The sequence below is a fragment of the Symphalangus syndactylus genome, chromosome 8, assembly GCF_028878055.3.
Source record: "Symphalangus syndactylus isolate Jambi chromosome 8, NHGRI_mSymSyn1-v2.1_pri, whole genome shotgun sequence".
NCBI classification, from domain to species: Eukaryota; Metazoa; Chordata; class Mammalia; order Primates; family Hylobatidae; genus Symphalangus; species Symphalangus syndactylus.
In genome coordinates this window covers 42,260,944-42,282,250 of record NC_072430.2, presented here as the reverse complement: position 1 = coordinate 42,282,250, position 21,307 = coordinate 42,260,944, and the positions used below count along the sequence as shown (strand labels likewise).

The following is a 21,307-nucleotide window of genomic DNA, read 5'->3' as shown; positions in this document are numbered from 1 at the left end:
TTTCTATTCTGTTTGCTCCTAAAATCTTTGTGGTAACCTTACTCTTTTTTAATGTACAAATGAGAGTCCTGGCCAGATGCAGTGGCTCACACCTGTAATCCCAGCACTTTGGGAGGCCAAGTTTGGGGGATCACCGGGCCCAGGAGTTTGAGATCAGCCTTGGCAAGATGGTGAGATTCCATCTCTACAAAAAATCAAAATATTATCCAGGCGTCGTAGCACACACCTGTGGTCTCAGCTACTTGGGAAGCTGAGGCTGGAGACTTGCTCGAGCGCCGGAGTTGAAGTCTGCCATGAGCCATGATCTCGGCACACACTCCAGCCTGGGTGACAAAGCGAGACCCTGTCTCAAAAAATAAATTAATTAAGAACAAAAAATAAAAATTAGAATCCTTGTTGCTTGTAAGAAAAGAACTCTAGCCGGGCACAGTGGCTCCCACCTGTAATCCCAGCACTTTGGGAGGCCAAGAGGGGTACATCACCTGAGATCAGGAATTTGAGACCAGCTTGGCCAACATGGTGAAACACCATCTCTATTAAAAATACAAAAGAAATTAGCCAGGCATTGTGGTGGGCACCTGTAGTCCCAGCTACTCAGGAGGCGGAGGAAGGAGAATCACTTGAACCCAGGCAGCAGAGGTTGCAGTGAGCTAAGATTGTGCCACTGCACTCCAGCCTGGGTGACAGAGTGAGACTGTCTCAAAAAAACAAAACAAAACAAAAAAAGAACTCCAATTTATACACCAGCTGAGAAAGACAGGCTAGGTGGACTCCAGCCCTCCCTGCTTTGCAATCCTAGGGCCATGGGCTCAGCTCTCCCACAGCATTCAGTTCATGTAGTCAACGTGGTGGGTTTGGCTCTGTTTGCTCAACAAGACTGCAAACATGAACAGCTGTATCTCAGACACCTGACTCAGAACCTTACACACACTGGAGGTGCTTAGTTGCACGGAATCATGATCTCACAGCTTGAGGCAGGTAACTCCAGTGGGAACAATGAGTTACCTCTTACAACTTAATGAGTATCAGGGGATAATTCCCAGAGAACCGATATAAACAGCTGCCCAACAGACCAGGTCTGGGACAAGGCAATTCCCACTGCATCCAAGTGATGGATAAGTGCAGGGGAGAAGGGGTCAGGGTTTATGGCAGGGTGTTTTAGGGAAAATCTACTCTGTCCCCTGAAATCTCTCTCCCACCTCTTCATGAATACTTCTGATTTCTGAAACAAGATGCTAAGGTACTCGGTCAGCACTTAGAAATGCATCTGCCCGAGAGGAGAGCAAAGGGAATGTTTTCATTTACTCTGAAGTATAAAGAATGGGTATAGATCCAGCACGGTGGCTCACACCTGTAATCCCAGCACTTTGGGAGGCCAAGGCAGGTGGATCATGAGGTCAGGAGATCAAGACCATCCTGGCCAACATGGTGAAATCCCATCTCTACTAAAAATGCAAAAATTAGCTGGGCGTGGTGGCGGGCGCCTGTAATCCCAGCTACTCGGGAGGCTGAGGCAGGAGAATTGCCTGAACGCAGGAATCAGAGGTTGCAGTGAGCTGAGATCGTGGCACTGCATTCCAGCCTGGCGACAGAGTGAGACTCCCTACCCCCCCCCCCAAAAAAAAGATTGGGTATAGACTCTTTCCTAGCAGTCTTGACAGGGGAAAAAGTTAGGGAGCATAAAGGTTTTCAGGGTGTGGAAAGTAAAAATGGATTTTCAGGTAGAACATGAGAAAGAGAAAGGGCTGGAAAAGAAGGCTGGGATACAAGCATATGGGATACACATCAGCTTTGGCTGCAAGTTACAGAAGCCGGCTCTGGCAAACATAAGTGGCGAAAGAGAATTTGTTGAAAAGATACATGGTACTGAAGGAGGCCTTCAACACTCAGGTCTGAGAAGGGACCAGGGCAGCTTTGGGGGTCTGGGTGGCAGGAACTCACGAGCTGTCTGGCTTTGGATGATTCTAAAGCAACTGCCTTCCATTATGGGTAGTGACTCCAACTCAGATTCAAATTCCCCAGGAAAGAGCCTGACAGATCTTGGGTCTATGCTCACCCTTTGAGAATGGAGGGTTGGGAGAGTCCCGTGGCTGGAAGCCCCACCAGGAATGCATGGAATTGGGGAGTTTGAGTTTCCCAAAGGAGAACTGAGTTTCTGTTACTCAAGGAAGGGAAGAAGTGCTGGGCATATGTGCACAGCAGATGTTCTCTACACATGTGATGTCAATTGAGAGAGGCGGGGGATGGATGGGGTAGGGGATGGGAATTTCCAGGACACTGCAGAACCTGCCATAGGGGCCAAGGCTCCTGCCGCAGCCCTGGATTGCATCTCCCTCTCTCCCTGTAAAAGGAAGCTCAGGAAAAGAACGTTGTTTCTGTTCTTGACAGCTCCATAGAATGGTCTCCTTAGCTTCCAGTCATGCTCAGCTCCTGCTAGAATAATTACCACCCACCTGATCTCCATACAAGAATTCACAGCCAGTGGACACACATCTGGCCTGTAAAAGACATGCTTGGAAGTCTCCCAGGCTGCTAGGAACAGGCAAGGGACAACACAGGGTCAGCCACTAAATCAAAGGCAAGGAAACAGCTGGCCTGAGCGCTATGGTCACTGGAGCCTAAGTGGCAGCAAACTCCTCCCCTGCCAGGCAGCTCAATGGATGTGAGGCAGGTGTCCCCTGAGACAAACAAACCCCCTGAGACTCAGAGGAGGTCTGAGTGCTGGGCCCTGTCCTCTTCTTCCAGCACACGGCTGTCTTCCCCACCCCCATCTGCTTCTCTAGTGGGTGGAGGGGGCTAATACCCTGCCTTTCTTGGAGTTCCTTTACTTTTCTTCCCATTACTGTTTACATCACTCCCTTCTAAACACCATGGAAATTAAGAAAAGGCCAGGTAAAGTTTTAATTGGGAGGGCCAGAAATATTTTGGTGGTGAAGGTAATTGCATCCAAGTTTTAAGGATGTGGATGCAGAATTGGAAGGGAGCCGGGCGCGGTGGCTCACGCCTGTAATCCCAACAATTTGGGAGGTCAAGGCAAGTGGATGTCTTGAGACCAGAAGTTCGAGACCAGCCTGGCCAACATGGTGAAACCCCATCTCTACTAAAAACAAAAATTAACCGGGCATGGTGGCACACACCTGTAATCCCAGCTACTCGGGAGGCTGAGGCAGGAGAATAGCGTGAACCTGTGAGGCAGAGGTTGCAGTGAGCCAAGGCGGCACCACTGCACTCCAGCCTGGGCAACTGAGGGAGACTCTGTCTCAAAGGAAAAAAAAATGGAATTGGAAGGGGACTGAGAAAGCCTCTAGGCCAGTGGTTTTCAACTTTTTTTTTTTTTTTTTAGCAAAACCTTTGTGCAGTGTTTCAGCATTCAACAAATATTTACTGAATGCCAACTCTGTCCCAGGTGCTGTGCTAGGGGATACAGCAGCATGCAATCCAGACCTGATTCCAGCCCTTGTGAGCATACAGTGTAGTGGAGGAGACAGATACTGGGAAAATAATTAGATAAGTAGATCAATAGTGAGTTGCAATTGAAGTAGAGCTAAGAAAAAGACGTATGCAGCTAGATGACCTAATACAGACTTGGGAGGGGATTTGGGGAAGGTATCCCCAAAGGAATGACATTGGAGCTGAGATCTGAAGGGTGCACAGAACTCAGAAAGGAGGTATGGAGGAGGATGGTCAGGACGAGATGTCATAAGATCCTGGAGGTAGGAAGGCTCTTGTGCTGGAGGAACTCACAGGAAGGCAAGCAGAGTAGTGTGGGATGCAGGGGCAGGGATTCAGGGACCAGACTGCCAGGGGTTCAGGAGTCAGATCCAAGATGTGAATAGGAAACTGGGGAGCTCCTGTGGCTGGAAAGGGGCCCACCCTTGATCTCTCCCAAACACCCCAACACACTAACTTCCCTTTGCCTTTTAGCCTCTGAGGCATCTTGGAGGAATGTTGGGGCTTGTCCGAATATAGCTTGAAAACCATGAATCCAGCCCTATTGCCATTTTCAGATGTGAAGACTGAGAATCAACAATCGCCCCCTCCCAGTGCCCTGTTAACTCTGGGCAGCTAACCCAGCCTCCCTGGAGAGAGTGTGATGCGGTGACAGACTCTGAGGACACTGCACACAGCTCAGTGTTTCAGGAAGGATGGGGACAGCCTCGAGAGCCAGCCCAGGGCTCTAGTATGGGGAATGGACCCCAAAGATGAGAGGTTGGCCCAGTCTGGGGCCCTCAGTCCTTTCTGCCTGTGCTGGGAGAGTCTCTTACCCTCTTAGCCCATCCCCATCATTCATCCAGAGGCGCAGGCAGGCTGCCTGCCAGGACAGCAGATCCCACTCAGCTCTGGCCTCAAGATTCCTCTCCCCGCCGGGGGGGAAAGGTCAAGTGTAGGATATTTTCCCAAGCCCTGGAGAACAGCAGCACCTCCTGATATCTACAGCTACTACCCAGCTTGAAGGGCAACTACCAGGGCAGACAGGCAGGACGGGAGAGCAGTCAGCTGGCCCTCTAAGCAGGGCTGCAGGGGGAAGAGTCTGGGGAGGCAGGGCCTGAAATATATCAACAACTTCAGCCCCAAGAAGTAGAGTAGAGTGGGTGATGGGAAAAGGGTTTGCATGGCAGGGGTCTGAGGCTGAGGCTCCATCTGCCTCAGGAAGGCTAAAACGTTCCTGCTTCAACCCAGCTGGTCCTCATTTAACTAACTCCAGGGTCTGGCCTCTCTGGAGACCCCCTGCTGGCCCATCTGCAGCTCCTGGAGCAGAAGCCAAAAGCAGCCACCAGCTTAGAGACAGCAGCTGAACCCAGAGCCCCCCAGCAGGAGACAGGCAGTGCAGGCATTGCAGGCCCCTTTGCAACCCTGCAAGGAGTCAAAAGCCAAGTAGGTGGGGCTGGGGGGAAGGCTTCAGAGATAAAGAAGGCAGAGGCAATTGTCTCTAGGCCAGATCAGGAGCAGCTATGGAGAGAGAAATCTCTTGGAGCCTAGAAGGTGGTTTCATCAGTCAAGGCTGTCCTAAGGCAAACTATGCAACAGCAGCCTCCCTTCTTCCCCAATCTCCCTTCTGCCCCTCATCCAGCACACTGCTCTGTGAGCACTGGGCACTTGCCATCCTGCCATCCTCCCCCAGGGGAAGGCAGGTACAGAGGAACAAGAGAGCAGGTGCCAGAAGGCCTGAATTCAATTCTAGCTGCTCCCTATTCTAGCCATGTGACCTTCGGCAAAGATCTGAACCTCTGAGACTCTGCTCCTGCTTCTGTAAAAATGGGATGGATAAGAGCTATGTCATAGGACTGTAGAAATGATTGAATGAGAAAATGAAGGTAAAGATCTTAGTTCTTATTGAGTTTGCCATGGATACTCCTCATGGGACAAGAGAGAGAGAAGGGGGAAGTGGGGAAGTACTGGGGACCATTGAATGATCCAAATGGGATGCTTGATGAATGGGGCAGCTCCCAAATGTTTCAACCCTGTTTCCAAGGTAGAGGCTGGGCCAGAGAGTGGGTGGTGAGGGCCTGAGGTAGGGAAAGTTATTCTGTATTGCAAAGAAAACAGAGAGAGGAAGTCAGATCTCACGACATGCGTCAGCCAAGAGCCTGGGCAGACAGTGTCTCCTCCAGAGGAAGGGCTGGTGCTCCGGCGCTCTGTTGCCCTGGCGCTCTGTTGCCCTGGCGCTCTGTTGCCCTCTGGCAGCCGCTAAGCTCCTGTTTTCCTCATTAAGCTGTCTGCAACCTGGCCCCCTTTACACTGCTGATAAGGGCCAGAAACAATTCAGAATCCCCAACAGATGGCATCTCCGACTTTCAATGTCACCTCCCGATGGAATCAACAAGGTGGGGCTGAACTCAGGTGGACTGCAGGGAGTCAGGGCAGAAGAGCACCAACTCTGAGGGGTGGAGTCCAGGATTCGGGAACCTCACTGTGTGCCCAGCGATGTTAGGCATCATGGACATGTAAAATGGTAAAAGCTAGTATTTGTTGGGCACACACTATTTGCCAAGCTTTGGTGCTAAGCACATATGTTTATTATCTCATTTAATCCCCACAACAACCCTACGAAGTTGATAGCATTATTATTCCTATTTTATAGGCAGAGGAACTGAGGCAGAGTGCCTCAGGGGCTTACAATTTGTTGGGGAGTCAAGAACATAGGTTAATACCCCCATGTGAGAAGAGAACAAAATCTGAGCTGTTTCTCACCATCCCAAGTGGCCCTGTCCTCAGTTTGGCATCACTGTCTGCCTCAGTTTCCCCAGATTTCCAGCTACCACCATGGTGGCTGAGCTCAAAGGGCAGCCTCCAATCACTGTTCTAGGGATAGACATGCTCGTTTTTCCAAAGTTCAGCCAAGGCAGAATTTGTCAAAAGAAGTTTATCTAGGAAACTTAGAAGAGGACAGAACAAAATAATATAAAAAGCAAATACTCTGGGAAGAGAGCAGCTTATGAGGCAGTTTTCATGTCCCAAGATGAGGAAAATAATAATAGCTATTGGTGTGCTAAGTATCAGACACTGTACTATGCTCTTGATATATGTTATTTTGTTTAATCCTCAAGGGGACTCAAGTATTAGACAAGCATTATTGTCCTCATTTCACAAATAAGGGAACAGATGTTCAGGGAGGTTAAGCAACTTGTCCAGGTCACATAGCTTGTAAGGAACAGAGAGCTAGGAGTCAAGCTTGGCTTTGCTTTTAACAATTTAAATAAAGGAGACAGGCATGGTGAGTACAACCAGCTGACAACCAGACAGGCCTCTTGCTTCCAGGCCCCATTTAGGTCTAATGGAGAGATTTGACTAAACATCTTGGATCCTAAATGGAAGGTTTTCAGGATAGCCCTGCTGATCCTCCATCTGACAGATTTTCAGATCTTGCTCAGGAAATAATCAGAACACTTTTCCTACTGAACAATTCTGGAAAAAACCTTGGCAAATCTGTACCCTCCAGTTCTCCTAGTCCCCATTTACACAGGCCAAAACAAAACAAACAAAACCCAAAACACCCCAATAAATTAAAACCCTGTATTTGCACTTGTGCTTCATTTCAAATGAAGTACACACCTCATGGCCAGGCGCAGTGGCTCACACCTGTAATCCCAGCACTTTGGGAGGCCGAGGCCGGTGGATCACGAGGTCAGGAGTCCAAGACCAGCCTGGCCAAGATGGTGAAACCCCATCTCTACTAAAAATACAAAAAAATTTAGCCGGGTGTGGTGGCGGGCACCTGTAATCCCAGCTACCCGGGAGGCTGAGGCAGAGAATTGCTTGAAACCAGGAGGCAGAGGTTCAGTGAGCTGAGATTGCACCACTGCATTCCAGCCTGGGCAACGAAGTGAGACTTTGTCTCAAAAAACAAACAAAAAACAACAACAACAACAACAAAAACAAGCAAACAGACAGAAAAAACACCAAATTACCTTCATAACATGCTACAATTTCCACACTATTTCACTGGTTAACCGATGGTTCCTCAAGCCCAGAGATAATGTGAGTAAGCCTGTAACCCAGTGCCTGGCATGAGATGCGTTGTTGCTGCAATTATCATTAAGAGACCCCTTCCTGTGTTCACATCAGCAAGTCATCCCTGATACCCTTGGAATAAAGCAGTATGAAATTAACTACTAATTGAATGGTTGATATCAATAGCTATTTATAAGTAATATTTATTGAGCAGCTACTGCATGCCAGATTTTAATCTATATAGCTTTACACACATTATCTCTTTTAATCTTTATAACAACCCCATGAGATAGGAATTATTGTTACTAGCTCTCTTTTAAAGCCAATGAAACTAAGGCCTGGAAGTACTAAATAATTTGCTTATGGTCACACAACACCCAGATGGCGGGAGTGGGATTTGAACCCAGACAGCTAAGTTCAGAACCTGCACCAGTAACCTCTTTCCTCTCCTGCCTCCCGTGATGGGTTTGACAATAGGATACAGAGGGTCAAAGAAAGATGTCCTTGTGTGCTGGGGGAGTTGGGGGAAGCTTCCTGGAGGGAATGGGCTCTATTGGACCTGAAAGAAGGACAAAATAAGTGAAGCAAAACAGAGATCAATTTTAGGCTGGAAGATGATCCTGAAGTCTCATGGGACCCAAAAATGGGACATCAGGAGAGCTCTGATCTTTGGAACATGAGGGATTGCTTCTCCTCTGAAGCAGTGTCATTAGGCCAACTTGTCAGTCCAAGAAAGGACTCAGAGTTTATCAGGAACCTGTGGGGTCTGCACTGGGTCTCTAGCATCAGAATAGAGAAAGAGGACAGCAACAGATCTCCTGGGAGGCCCTGGGGATAGGGCCAGGGTTAGATCAACTCCCTGCCATCTCCATAATGACCACAAGATTTGCTTAGAGGAAGTTGTGTTTGGTTTGCTGTGAACACAGCAGGGTTGCCCCAGCAGGTATGGATGCAGAGGGGCTCAAGGACCCATAATTCTGTAGGAGTCCACAGAAATCTTAGAGAGAAGCTTCAACTTCACTTAAGCCACAAAAATGTTGGGGGCTGGGAAAGAATTAAATTCCAGGCTAGGCAGGCTCCCAGCTGACAGCCATGTTAGAGTCCTCCTGCCCACCACCCACCAAAGGCATGTCTGGGAGGGCCAAATGAGACATACCTGGCACGTGGCAAGTGCCCTTAAAGGTTCAGCAACCGGCTGGGCATGGTGGCTCACACCTGTAATCCCAGCACTTTGGGAGGCTAAGGCAGGTGGATCACCTGAGGTCACCTGAGTTTGAGAACAGCCTGGCCAACATAGTGAAACCCCGTCTTTACTGAAGATACAAAATTTAGCTGGGTGTGGTGGTGCATGCCTGTAATACCAGCTGCTTGGGAGGATGAGGTGGGAGAATCGCTTGAATTCGGGAGGTGGAGTTTGCAGTGAGCCGAGATTGCACCACTGCACTCCAGCCTGGGCAACAGAGCAAGACTCTGCCTCAAAAAAAAAAAAAAAAAAAAAAGACTCAGCAACCTTCTTCAGGCCCCATCTTTCAGAGCTCACTTGCTTGGCTGTGGATTACATATCTGTCAACCAGACTCCCAGATGCCACCTGCTACCTGTTTGTGAACATGCACATCTTCCTGCACAGTCCCCTGTGTGAATATGTGTTACAAACCTTTCCATGAAGCAGAGTTAAACTGAGAAGATTCTATCTGTTCAGGTCCCACAGTGGCCCACAGTGTGGCCTCCCTGGACTTAAAGTCTAGAATGACTTTGCGTGGATTGAGATGCTGTGAGGGTGGGGTGTTATGAGAGCTTGCCAAGCTGAGACTGGCTGGGGAAGGGACGTCACAGGTACACTTAGGAGGCCTGAGAATCCGAACAAAACAGTATCACTAGGCAGAATGTGGCTGAAGCTACCAGTTGGGTGCTGAGCATAGTTCGGCAATTTTGTGAGCATATTTGTAAGAACATATATGTTTATCAGTAGAAATAATGCACTGTCTGGGTAGACTGGCTCTGTTTGTGTACATTCTTGGATCCCAGAGAGCCCTGGGGAGCAATACATCACACAAGCATTTCTTGCCTGAGAGCTGGTCAGAGGGATCGTTCCAGGGAAAGCTGGGCTGGTGTTCACCAGCTGAGGTCTGAGAGAGAACATGTGTGCACCCCAAGCCCAGGCCTGGCTCTCACAAGCACTGGTGGAATTTCTGAGTGCGTCAGTTACTCTGCACCTGTCCCTTTACACTTAGCCCCAGCCTGGCCTGACCCAGCAAGTCTGCAGCCAGAGGTAGCCTGGAGAGAACTGGCCAACACTTTCAAGAACCAGGCTGAGGCCAGAAGGCATGCAAAGCCTGAAGGATTCCTCTCTGCTCAGGATCCCATGTGAGAAGCCTGGGGCTCCTGTCACATATGTTCTCAGCTGTCACCGCACAGCTCACTTTCTTTTATTGTGGCCACGTGTGTGCATGTTTTGCTCTCCTACTGCACTTCAAGCCATTGTTACTCAAAGTGTGGTCCGTGGGCCCACAGCATGAGCGTCAACCAGGAGCTTGTTAGAAACACAGAATCTCAGGGCCCATCACAGACATATCGGATCACAATCTGTATATTAACAAGAACCCCAGTGATTTGAATGCACATTAAAGTTTGAGGAACACTGCTACTTGAAAGCAGGAGTGAACCTTGTCAGGGTGATCCTTGTACAACTAAGCTTTTGTATCCCAGATGCTTGGTGGTAATTAGGTGCTCAATAAATATGTTTTAACATTTCATTTTGAAATAATTATAGACTTAGAGGAAAGTTGCAAAAATAGTACAGTGATGTATGTGAACCACTAACAGCTTACATAACCAGAGTACAATTACCAAATTAACATGGGAAATTAACATAGGTATCATTAAGCAAACTACAGGACCTTTTCTAATTTCCTCTGTTTTCCCCGTGTCCCTTTTCTGCTCTCAGATAGCTCAGGGTATTTAGTTGTTGGGTCTCCTTAGTCTCCTCTAATCTATGGCAGCTCTCTAGTCTATCCTTGTCTTTCATGACCTTGACTCTTTTAATAAGTACCCCTCAGTTATTTTGTAGTCTATCTTTCAACTTGGGTATGTCTGCTGTCTTCTTGTGATTAGATTGAGGTTATACACAGAATAGAGGTGATGCTGTGACCTCAAGGCATCATCTCAGGGGATACGTAATGTCAACGTATCTTATTCCTGATGTTAATCTCGATCTCTTAGTTAAACTCATATCTGCCAGATTTCTCCACTGTTTCTCCACTCTAAAATTACTACTATACTTCCCTCTTTAGTTAATAAGTATATTGGGGAAGATAATTTGGGACTGTGCAAATATCCTGCTTCTCCCACTGATTTTAGTGGCCATCACTGGTGGATCTTACCAACGACTTTTTTTTTGTTTTTGTTTTTTGTTCCTGGCCGACAATTATTACTATTGTGTCTGCGAAGTGGTGATTCTGTATTTCCCTACTTTCTTCTATATTTATTAATTGAAATTCTTCTGCCAAGAAGTTGTTACTTCTTCCCCATTTTTAAAATTCAATTGCTTATTTCAGTAGGGGCTCTCGGGTATTTATTGTATCCCAGGGGTTATAATTCAATGTTATCACTCTTTTATGTTCTTGCTTAAACTGTTCCAGCCACTGGGAGCTCCTACAAGTTGGCTGTTGTGTCCTTTCAACATGCCCATCCTTTTCTGAGTACTTCCTTATTCCCTGGTACCACAATATGTTTCAGACTCATCTTGTTCCATATAGTTTGAATGAATGAATGGGAGAATGAAAAAGTAGGCTGTATGTATAAACTCAGCCTTCCTGTGATTCCCCAACTAAGAAGCTGTATTTAATTCAGTTCTCAGCTGGTAGGAAGAATGCATGTCAGATGCCCCATAGAATCACTCACCTCCAGCTGGAATGGTGGCTCACACCTGTAATCCCAGCAGTTTGAGAGGCTGAGGCAGGTGGATCACCTGAGGTCAGGAGTTCGAGACCAGCCTTGCCAACATAGTGAAACCCCATCTCTACTAAAAATAAATAAATAGCTGGGCGTGGTGGCACGCACCTGTAGTCCCAGCTACTCAGGAGGCTGAGGCAGGAGAATCACTTGAGCCCAGGAGGCGGAGGTTGCAGTGAGCCAAGATCATGCCATTGCACTCCAGCCTGGGCGACAGAGCAAGACCCTGTATTTAAAAAATAATAACAAACAAAAAAAAACAGAATCACTCACCTCCACTGTTCTGTGAGCCTCGAGGAAAGCTGGAGAAACTTTTAACCTAAAGACAAAGGAAACTGTATCCGTGGAAACTGTAGGCTGGAAAATTGGCTTGACCTGAAAGTCCGACTCATGGACTTGGCATATCTACCAAGCAGTATGAGATAGTGCTTAAGAGTGGGTGTGCTGGAGCCAGATGCCTTGGTCTAAATCCTTATAGCTACTTACTGTGTAACCACTTTGTGCCTCAGTTTCCCCATCAGTAAAGTGCAGGTGATAATGACAGTCCTGGCCATGGATTTGTGTAATTACTGAGTTTACATATATAGATTGCTTAGAACAGCCCGTGGTACATGTAAACATTTAATAACCATTAGTTAGGAGTCTGATATTTCCAGCAATTAGCTCATCCTAAATTCATTCAGCAATTGCTTATTGAGCATCTACATTATAGTACACACTGTTGTGAGTCCTGGGATCTCAGCAGTGAACAAAAGTGACATCACTGCTCTCACAGAGCATACATTCTTCTGGAATAAAAATAATCTAACCATATAACAGACTACACTACTTTTTTTTTTTTTTTTTTTTGAGATGGAGTTTCACTGTTGCCCAGGCTGGAGTGCAGTGGCGCCATCTCAGCTCACTGCAAGCTCCGCCTCCTGGGTTCACACCATTCTCCTGCCTCAGCCTCCCAAGTAGCTGGGACTACAGGTGCCCACCACCATGCCCAGCTGATTTTTTTTGTATTTTTAGTAGAGACGGGGTTTCACCGTGTTAGCCAGGATGGTCTCAATCTCCTGACCTCGTGATCTGCCCGCCTCGGCCTCCCAAAGTGCTGGGATTACAGGCGTGAGCCAATGTGCCCGGCCACAGACTACATTACTTTTTAAGACAGTAGAGGGGGATAGGAACAGCTGCATTTTTGTCATCTAGCAAAACCATTCACCCCTCTTGGCATAAGTATCCATTTTCCTCTGTAGACCCACACCCTGGTATCATGTGATTCATGCGTTGGTCAATCAAATAACTGTATTGCCCTAGCCACAGTGATTGGTTCAGGCAAGGACACATGACCTAATCAGCACTAGAGAGAATTTTGCAGCTGGGGCTTTTCACGGTAAAACCAGTGAGCTAAGAGCTTGTGGCTTGAGAATAAAGCCAACACCCCTGAAGGCAGAGCCGGGAGTGGTGGGGAAAATCCTGATGGGTTGTACAAGCCCCTGAATCAAGAATGGGCTGAAGTTACACGAGACAATCAATTCCCTTCTACTACTTGTTACTGAGAGAGTTCTGAGCTTACTTCAATCCCTCAGAAAGCTGACAGCTGAGCACGAAGCAGGAGCCTGTCCTGATTCCCCCACGGTGCCTGTGTCCTGAGCCCCTGGTCTTGCTCTAGTACTTCTCAGTTTCCTGCCTTCCCCTAACATACACACCATCACCACCCCACTGCCCACCTCGGGCCACCCCCTTACTTCCTCTCAAGGAGATTCCTGCCCCATCCTCCACAGAACTGAAGCCTCTCCCTCCTGCTCACCTGGCTTCCCTCCCATAGTCTTCTGCCCAAGCCTCTCCTTCCTGGGCAAGTCTGGCTGAATCCCTAGCTCTCGTTTTGCCTCGTGGTCTGGCCTCCTCCTCTCCAGAGGCCTGAGGGGCTGATGCGTGGTTTCAGATGGCCAGCAGAATGCTACCCCCAACCTCAGGAGTCCCACCGAAGCTCACACTGTGGAAGGTCCCCTTTTTATTACCTAATCTCCTGCCTCTCATGTCTTCCTGTAACTCCAGGCCTGAGTGGCTTCAGGGCAGACTCAAGGATGTTCGAGTTCTCCCACCTCTATGTTCTGTTAGAGAGCCACATCCTCAGAGCAGACGAGGAGACACCAAACTCCCACTTCCTTTGGGAAGATTTCCATTTCCCTTTTCCAAAATCCTAGGGAATGTACTGTGTAAGCCCCTTAATTATACATTGACTCACGACGTTGCTCGTGCTGTTCTCTCCCCTCAAGCTAGCTTTCATTCACTAGAAGATTTGCCTCTTATTTGCCGTAAGCCTAGCACAGTGCTCAATAAACACTGAATGAATAAATGAGTGGTTGAATAAATGAATTATTGAATGGGTGGTGAAAATAGTAAGTGAACGAATAAATAAATGAATAGACTAATGAGGAGAGGTAGTAAAAGGCCTGGGATGGAGTGGCAGAAGGGTCAAAAAAAACCCTGGAGGGGATAGGTCCTGAGCCCGGGGAAGAGAAGATGGGGGGAGTCACCATGGCAGAATGGCAGGAGGGAGACAGATGTCGTCAAGTCTCTCAGCCTTGTGTTTACATAAAAAACTGGAGTTTGGGCCTGGGTTGTTTTATCGAACCCATTTACTAGCTTTTTAAAACTTTTTTTAAAAACACATGGCCGGGTGCGGTGGCTCATGCCTGTAATCCCAGCACTTTGGGAGGTCAAGGGGGGTGGATCACTTGAGGTCAGGAGTTTAAGACCAGCCTGGCCAACATAGTAGAACCCCATCTCTACCAAAAATATAAAAAATTACCCGGGTATGGTGGCATGTGCCTGTAATCCCGGTTACTCGGCAGGCTAAGGCAGAATTGCTTGAACCCAAGAGGTAGAGGTTGCAGTGAGCCGAGATCATGCCACTGCACTCCAGCCTGGGTGACAGAGCGAGACTCAGTCTAAAAAAAACCATAAAAATAAAAAAAAACATACAAATGCCATTTTCAAGGCCATTGCACATCTTGCAATGATGTGGCCGGTTGTGGCTCTGCCTCAGCACCCCACTTCTCAGATACATGAAGGACCAATTGGCCATGCCGACAGCACGCCAGGTGCAGCCTCGGGGGAAGGGCCTGGGAGACCCAGTGGACTTGGGGTGCCTCCCAAAGCCCTTCAGCAAGGACTCAAGTTCTCTGGAGGCCACAGCCAGAGGGCCTCTTTCTTCCCCCCAGACTCCCTTCTCCTTCCTCTGCCATTGACTCTCCATCCTGATTCCACACTGGCACTGCCGGGAGCCCTGTGGGGCCTCAGGCAACCCAAGAGAGCTGAAGATGACTCCATGGATTTGCAGCTACAAATGAAAAACCACGGTTTGTTTTGAATGGATTGTGGCTCTGGCAAGAAAGCCTTGGGATGTAAATCCGCCATGAGTGGGGATGCAGATGGGAAGCAGATGTGGGGATGTTGAAAGCCCCTGCTCCAGCACCTAAGTCCCACCTGGGAGAATACATGCCTTCCACTGAAAAATGCAGATGGGCGAGACAGCTCAGACACTGTGGGAGCCCCAGCTAAATGCCCAGTCTGCTCAGCTGTCGCCTTCTCCTTCTTCCCCTCCCTCTAGGCAATGAAGCACTTCTCTTGCATTCTTGGAGGATATGCCTCTTCTCCCTGCCTCCCTCTCCCTCTATCTTCATATCACTGCCTGTCTTACTGTCCCTTGCTCTCAGGCGTTCTCTGACTCCATGTCTGTCCTTGGTCTATGCCTCTCCCTCCCTCCCTCTTCCTGGCTGCAGCCCAAGGCCAGTGCCCCTACCCTTCATGCTTCGATAAGTCTGCCAATCAGCTTGAACCCCTGGGGTGAAGAAGAGGAAGAACAGTCCAAGGGCAGACGGCAGCCCCAGTTCCATGAAGGAAGGCGATTTCAAGCCAGAGAGGTCTGGGCAGGATGAGGCCAAGAATTTCTCACTTACCCGCAGGGCTGGATATTTAGTCTGAGTTGGGGAGGGCAGGTGGCAACCAGCCTGGAGCTCCCAAGCCTGCAAGAGCAGCTCTGCCCCAGCCCCTACTCAGCTTTAGGTTTCATTCAGTGTGACCTTCTCTCCTTCCTGGCCTGGACTCAGCCCTCTCCAGCACCAGGAAGAGGCAGCACAGCTGGGTACCATGGTCACAATTACCTCCAAGGATACGGGCCCACGTGAAGGCTAGGCAGGACAGGATGGAGCATGTTTTGTATCCTCCACTGCTCTCCAGAGAGCTAGGAGCAGCCCTTCCCTTTCAACCCCTGCAGGGCCCCAGACAGCCTCCAAAGGCAAATGTGCTTTTTCTTTGGCTTGTATACAGTCTAAATACTTTATCCAATTGATACGGGCTCTATATCCAGTTGTCTTATTTTCCTTTTTGGGTCTGTCCACAGCTCTCTGAGCTCTCAGGCAGGATTTTGGGACCATTTGTGGCACATTCCAGAGGCCACTAGCAATCTCACAAATTAATTCTAACCTTGTACACAGGCTGTGAATGCTATACAACTTTTAGGGGAGACTTGAGGGACACACCAAAAACTATCCAAAAATAGAATGTTGCCATTCCCAGGAGACTGGAATCATTTAGAGGACAATTTCACAAATGCCTCTGCAGATGTGAAGGAGGCTGCTGTCGGAATGCAGCTGGGACCCATCTCCCTGGCACTCTCGAGTCTCTGCTCAGGGGCTTTCCCTTCCCAGCAGGCACTCATTCCAGGATCCACCACACCTTGTGGTCCCCAGCACTGGGCGGCACTGAGGGGGTATCACTGTGGCACCATACCGTAAGGCATGATCCCAGGAGGCTTGGCATTTAGTGTGGAGGCTAAGCTCTTGGTTCTAGGTTCCCTTATGCATTGAGCATCTTTTTCATACGTGCCTGATGCTGTGTTAGGCAGTGAGTGTGAATGGTGAACAAACCAGACAGGGAGTCTCTGCTCATGCAAGAAACAAACAGGGTGCTGAGACCTGAAATAACTTTCAGGAAGACTGAAGAGAGCAGCTTGCAGCTGAGAGAGATCTCAGGCAGGTCACAGCAGCCGCCTCTGGGCTTCAGTTTCTTCACCCATAAAATGGGGGTGCTAACAGCGCTACTTTGAGGATTCAATGAGATAATCAATACAGGATAACTCCTAGTCATAACAAGCCACTAATGAGGACCATACAACCAAAGCAGTTAGGAGCAGACAGGGCAGGAGGATAGCAGACGCAGTCAGCACTCTGCCCCCATGTCTTCCGATCCCCGTATCACTTCAGACACATGGTTCACTCCCAACAGCCCACACCTGCCTGTTTGTCAGCGGGCTGCCCTCAGGCTGTTGGAACCTGCTCTGGCCACCTGCATGGAGGGCAGGCCAGTGCCGGGGAGGTTTCGTACCTGAGACCCCACAGGCAGCCCCTGACCAGTGACTCTGAGTGTGGAGGTAGGAATATCTCCTCCATCTCCAGAGCTCCTGCAGACTGAGCCACTTACCCTTCATAGCCTTTTGCTTGACATTGTATCCTTGCTTGGCCTCCTCTTTTCAGTCCCCTTCTCCTACTCCTGGGAAGAACTGGGAAAAAATCACCACTTTCACACAAATCCTTGTTTGCCAGCTCTGCTTTTGGGGAAAACATCTTAAGACACTGGGAAATGCTAAACATTAGGAGGTGTCTCCTAAGCTGTGTGACCCTGTCTTCCTGCAGAGCTGCCCTCGGGCCAAGGCAAGTCCTCCCAAGTTTCTAAGGAATTAGTCACAACAAGATAGCCTTCTAACTCAGGAAATCTGTGCTCCTTGTATTTGAACATGGCAAAGGCCAGCACCATGGGAACCCTGGATGGCCATTGGCATGTAGTTCTGAGCTCTCAACTCAGGAAACTGTCTGAGCTGCTGCCTTCGGGACTGTGTCCTCCCTCCAGGAACCTGCACAGGGAGGCCAAAAAAAGGGCATAAAATTCATATTTCATTATTGTTATTCTTCTCTATTCCTGGAAACTCCAGTCATCCTGAAGCTGATTCTTTAGCATCTCTCTTCCCATGAAATGGTGGATTGGTGAGGCAGACACACAGGCAGCCAACAGGGCACATCCAAGATGCAGGTCTGGATTATTTGTCTAGACTTTATGATGTTTGTGGTATTTGCCAGCTTTTTAAGTTTTAGGATTTGTTGTGATTTTTTTTGCTTATTTCAAATAAAATTTTCCTTCATACCTAATTTTGTATTCTTTTTTTTTTTAAAGGTATCCCAAAATTATGTAAGCTTTAGGCAACAGAAGACCTTAGTAGTCTTTGAGCATCTGAGGACTGAGAGACTTTTTCACAGACTAGCTTCTGGCTCCATACTTTTTTTTTAATACAGGGTCTCTGTCACCAAGGCTGGAGTGCAGTGGCACAAGCACGGCTCACTGCAACCTCAACCTCCCAAGCTCAGGTGACAGGTGATCCTCCCACCTCAGCCTCATGAGTAGCTGGGATTAGAGGCACCTGCCACCATGCCCATCTAATTTTTGTATTTTCTGTAAATACAGGGTTTCACCATGTTGCCCAGGCTGGTCTCGAACTCCTGGGCTCAAGTGATCTGCCCGCCTCAGCCTCCCAAAGTGCTGGGATTACAGGCGGGAGCCACCACACCCCACCTGGCTCCACACATTTCAACTCTTGCTTTTCCTCTCCTGTCTTCATACTTCTGGTCCTAATGTGACAGCTGCTGATCCTGCACCTGCCACCAGGTCAGGTGAATCAGCACAGTGTATGATGGAATTATTTCTGCAAGCCATTGATAATCAGGACAGCTAGCAATAAACATACATGACATAGACATATTACATACAACCCAACAGAGTGTTTTCCCAACATAACCAAATGAATATATTACAGAAGGCCCAACTGAGTATATTCCCAACTCAAATTCCTTTAGTCATACTCCCAAATGCCACAGCCACCTCACCACAGCCTGACATGAAGGGAGGTGTGACAGGGAAGAAATCAGGGTGGAGATTGACTACAGTTAAATTTTTTTGGGATGAGACGGGGTCTTGCTATGTTGCCCAGGCTGGAGTGTGGTGGCTATTCACAGATGTGATCACAGTGCACTACTGCCTCAAACTCCTGGGCTCAATTGATCCACCTGCCTCAGCCTCTCAAGTGCTGAGACTACAGGTGCATACCACCGCACCTAGCTATAGTTTTTTTTGTTTTTTTTTTTTTACCATAGCAAATACTATGACTTTGAAAAAAATATATGACCTTGGAAGGAACTCCTGTAGGTGAGGGGCCCTCAGTGTAAGCCTCATTAGCTTCTCAGGAAACTGGCCTCTGGTAGCTGGACTTGCTGTGAGGCTTGGGCACATAATATTTTAAGGTCTGTAAGTTTTAGCCACATCCCGGGTGTGTGTGTAAGGGAGCAGGGTGGCTCAGAATTGTTCTGGCCTCTTCATTTCCTCAGTGCCCCTCAACCCTGAATCCATGTCAGGAAGACCCTGGCAAGACTGAGGAGGGACAGCAAATGGTAACTACGGCCATAACTGACAGTGAGTTTGGCCCCTGAGGTTGTACTTAATAGCAGGAGACATCAGTATTCCAAAAGCCCAATCGCTCCTCTTCTTTTGCATTTTCCTTTAGTTTAGTCCTTTAATTTTTAAACCAAAGTTTCTTCTGAAAAAATTCTTGGTTTGTCTTTGCTGAATGGAAGAGCAAAGGAATTTAGCTATACCCAGGTCAGGCCAAGGTCAGTACCAGTGGACGTGGGAGAGGCAGTGTTGGAATTGAGAGGATGTTTTGTGATTTACAAAACATTACAAAACACTATTCACATCCATTGTCTCATTTGAGCTTTTGCCCTCTGTCGGGTACACTTGTACGTTGTTAGAACCTGTTGGGTACACTTGTACGTTGTTAGAACCACTATTTCCCAGTTAAAGTTAAGAGCGACTAAGCAATTTACGCAGAGTATACACCTAGGCAATGGCAAGTGAGAAATTTGAACCCAGATCTTCCAAATTCAAATCCACAACATAACCAAAGACAACTGTGGATAGTGGTTTACTATTGCTAACTACTGATTTTTTTTTTTTTTTACACTTAGTATGTGTCAGACACAGTACTGGCACTTTTCATGAGTTCTCTTATTTAATCCTCACATCCTCTGGCACGAGCCAGGTTTGAAGGATGGGGAGGTAGCAGGGAGGAAGGACAGGATGGGCCTCATTCCTTGCAGAGTGCACAGAACAAGTAAAGGAACAAAGGCAGGCACGAGCTGAGATGGTTCAGACCACGTTCACTGAGAGCTGGTGGTGCTTCACAGCCGCTGTCCTTGGGCCTCTGGCCCGGTCAGGTAAGCCTCCTAGAACCTTTCATCTTAGTAAAAATGGGCTGTGCCCACGGAAAGTGGCCTCTGGCTCAGCCCTGGAAGCAATAGCTGGAAGAGGCCTGTGGCCTGTCACTATCCACATGGTTGCTTCTCTGCAAGACAGAGGCTCGCCACGGTGAGCTGGTCTGTCCAAACAGCTCCTGAGTTACCAGTCAAGTGATGGGCTCGGCCTCAGTGCTCAGCTTTGAAGTTTAATGGGGCTCCTGGTAGCCCACAGGTCTTGGCCAGATCTTGCCCTTTAGTAAGTGTCTTCTTCCACTTCCCATCAGGGGCCTGGAGCCTGGCCAACTCCCTGAGGCGTCTCCCCCAGCTTATTTGGATTGAGCGATGGAAGGTGCCTCCTGCCCTGGAGAGGGAGGTGGAAAATGGACCCTGTACCCTGATTGGGAAACAGAAACCTCAGGAGGCACCAGGCAGTGGTGGACACTGGACAAAGAAGTGCCGGCCAGACTGGCTCCCTGGGGTCCCAGAAGTCACAGACCTACACAATGTCTCCCTAGGTTGGAGGATGAACAGAACACTAGCAACTCTCTTACCAGTGTTCTCCAGACTTGTCTGTCCTGCCCCTAACTCCACCTCCTTTGAGCTTGTGTGAGAAAACGTGTCAGAGCCAATTTGACACTTACATTGTTCCACTGGACATGTAATCCTGGGCGACTTACTTCTCTGTGCTTCAGTTTCCTCATCTGTAAAATGGGAATAATGATTGTCTTCAGCTTATAGAATGATGTGAATATTAAATGAATTAACACAAAGTGCTTAGAATAGGGCCTGGCACAGAGTAAGCATGTATTAGATGTTGGCTGCTATTATCATTATTATTATTATTATTATTATTATTACAAGAGTTCTGAGATTACTCCCTTAGGCCCCAGTATTTTCCTCTGGGGTGTTTTCTGTCACTTTCTGTCACTTAAAATGGATTGAGATTTTAGGGCAAACACTGGAGAAGCTTCTCAATTCATCCTAGTGGGCCTGCTGAGGGTGCCGTGGCTAACTGTGGGCACCAGCTTGCTGCTCCTCTCCTGGCCGCCTCCAGTTCCAGGCTGCTTTTGCTGCTGTGACTCACTGGTCTGTTCAGAGTATCCACAGCTGCTAGCTGGAGAAGCGGTGTTAATACCTCATTAGCACCTCCGGCTGCTCCTTGTGGGCACTAATCACTTCAGCTTGCTCCCTCTGGAGTGACTCTGTGCTGCCTTTGAAAGGGAGGCCATGTGATGGCTCAGAGACTTCTCCAGCTGGTCCCAATTCCCTCCCTCAGATTGTTACTTTTACCCAGGAAGTGAAACAACTTACTGTTTACATTTTGTACGCACACACACACACACACACACACACAAATATAAAATTTTTTAATAGATCAAATCCTTACTCCTTCATCAGGACCTGAAACCAAACCTGTAAGCAGCTTCTTCCAGAGCCTTCCTCTTCTTCCCCAGTCCACACCTGCAGACCTGCCCCTCACCCGTGCCATCCGCAGTTTGTACAGGAATCAGACAAGAAGGCAAGGGCCCGAAGTGGAAGCAGATGTTTGGGACGATGAGTGAGGTTAGGG

The 21,307-nt window shown here is 48.3% G+C and overlaps 1 protein-coding gene across 4 annotated transcripts in view; it reads right to left on the bottom strand.

Moving 5' to 3' along the window:
* The window catches only part of AREL1 (apoptosis resistant E3 ubiquitin protein ligase 1), an 89,737-nt gene that overhangs the window by 7,047 nt on the left and 61,383 nt on the right, over window positions 1–21,307 (bottom strand). For 2 of the 4 annotated variants that reach the window (XR_010122050.1, XR_010122054.1), the window contains one exon: window positions 19,410–20,438. The gene's annotated coding sequence lies outside the window, so the exon portion shown is untranslated. Of the gene's footprint in view, window positions 1–16,839; window positions 16,956–19,409; window positions 20,439–21,307 lie in introns of those variants that run through there. The other 2 variants (XR_010122053.1, XR_010122051.1) reach the window with 2 other exon arrangements.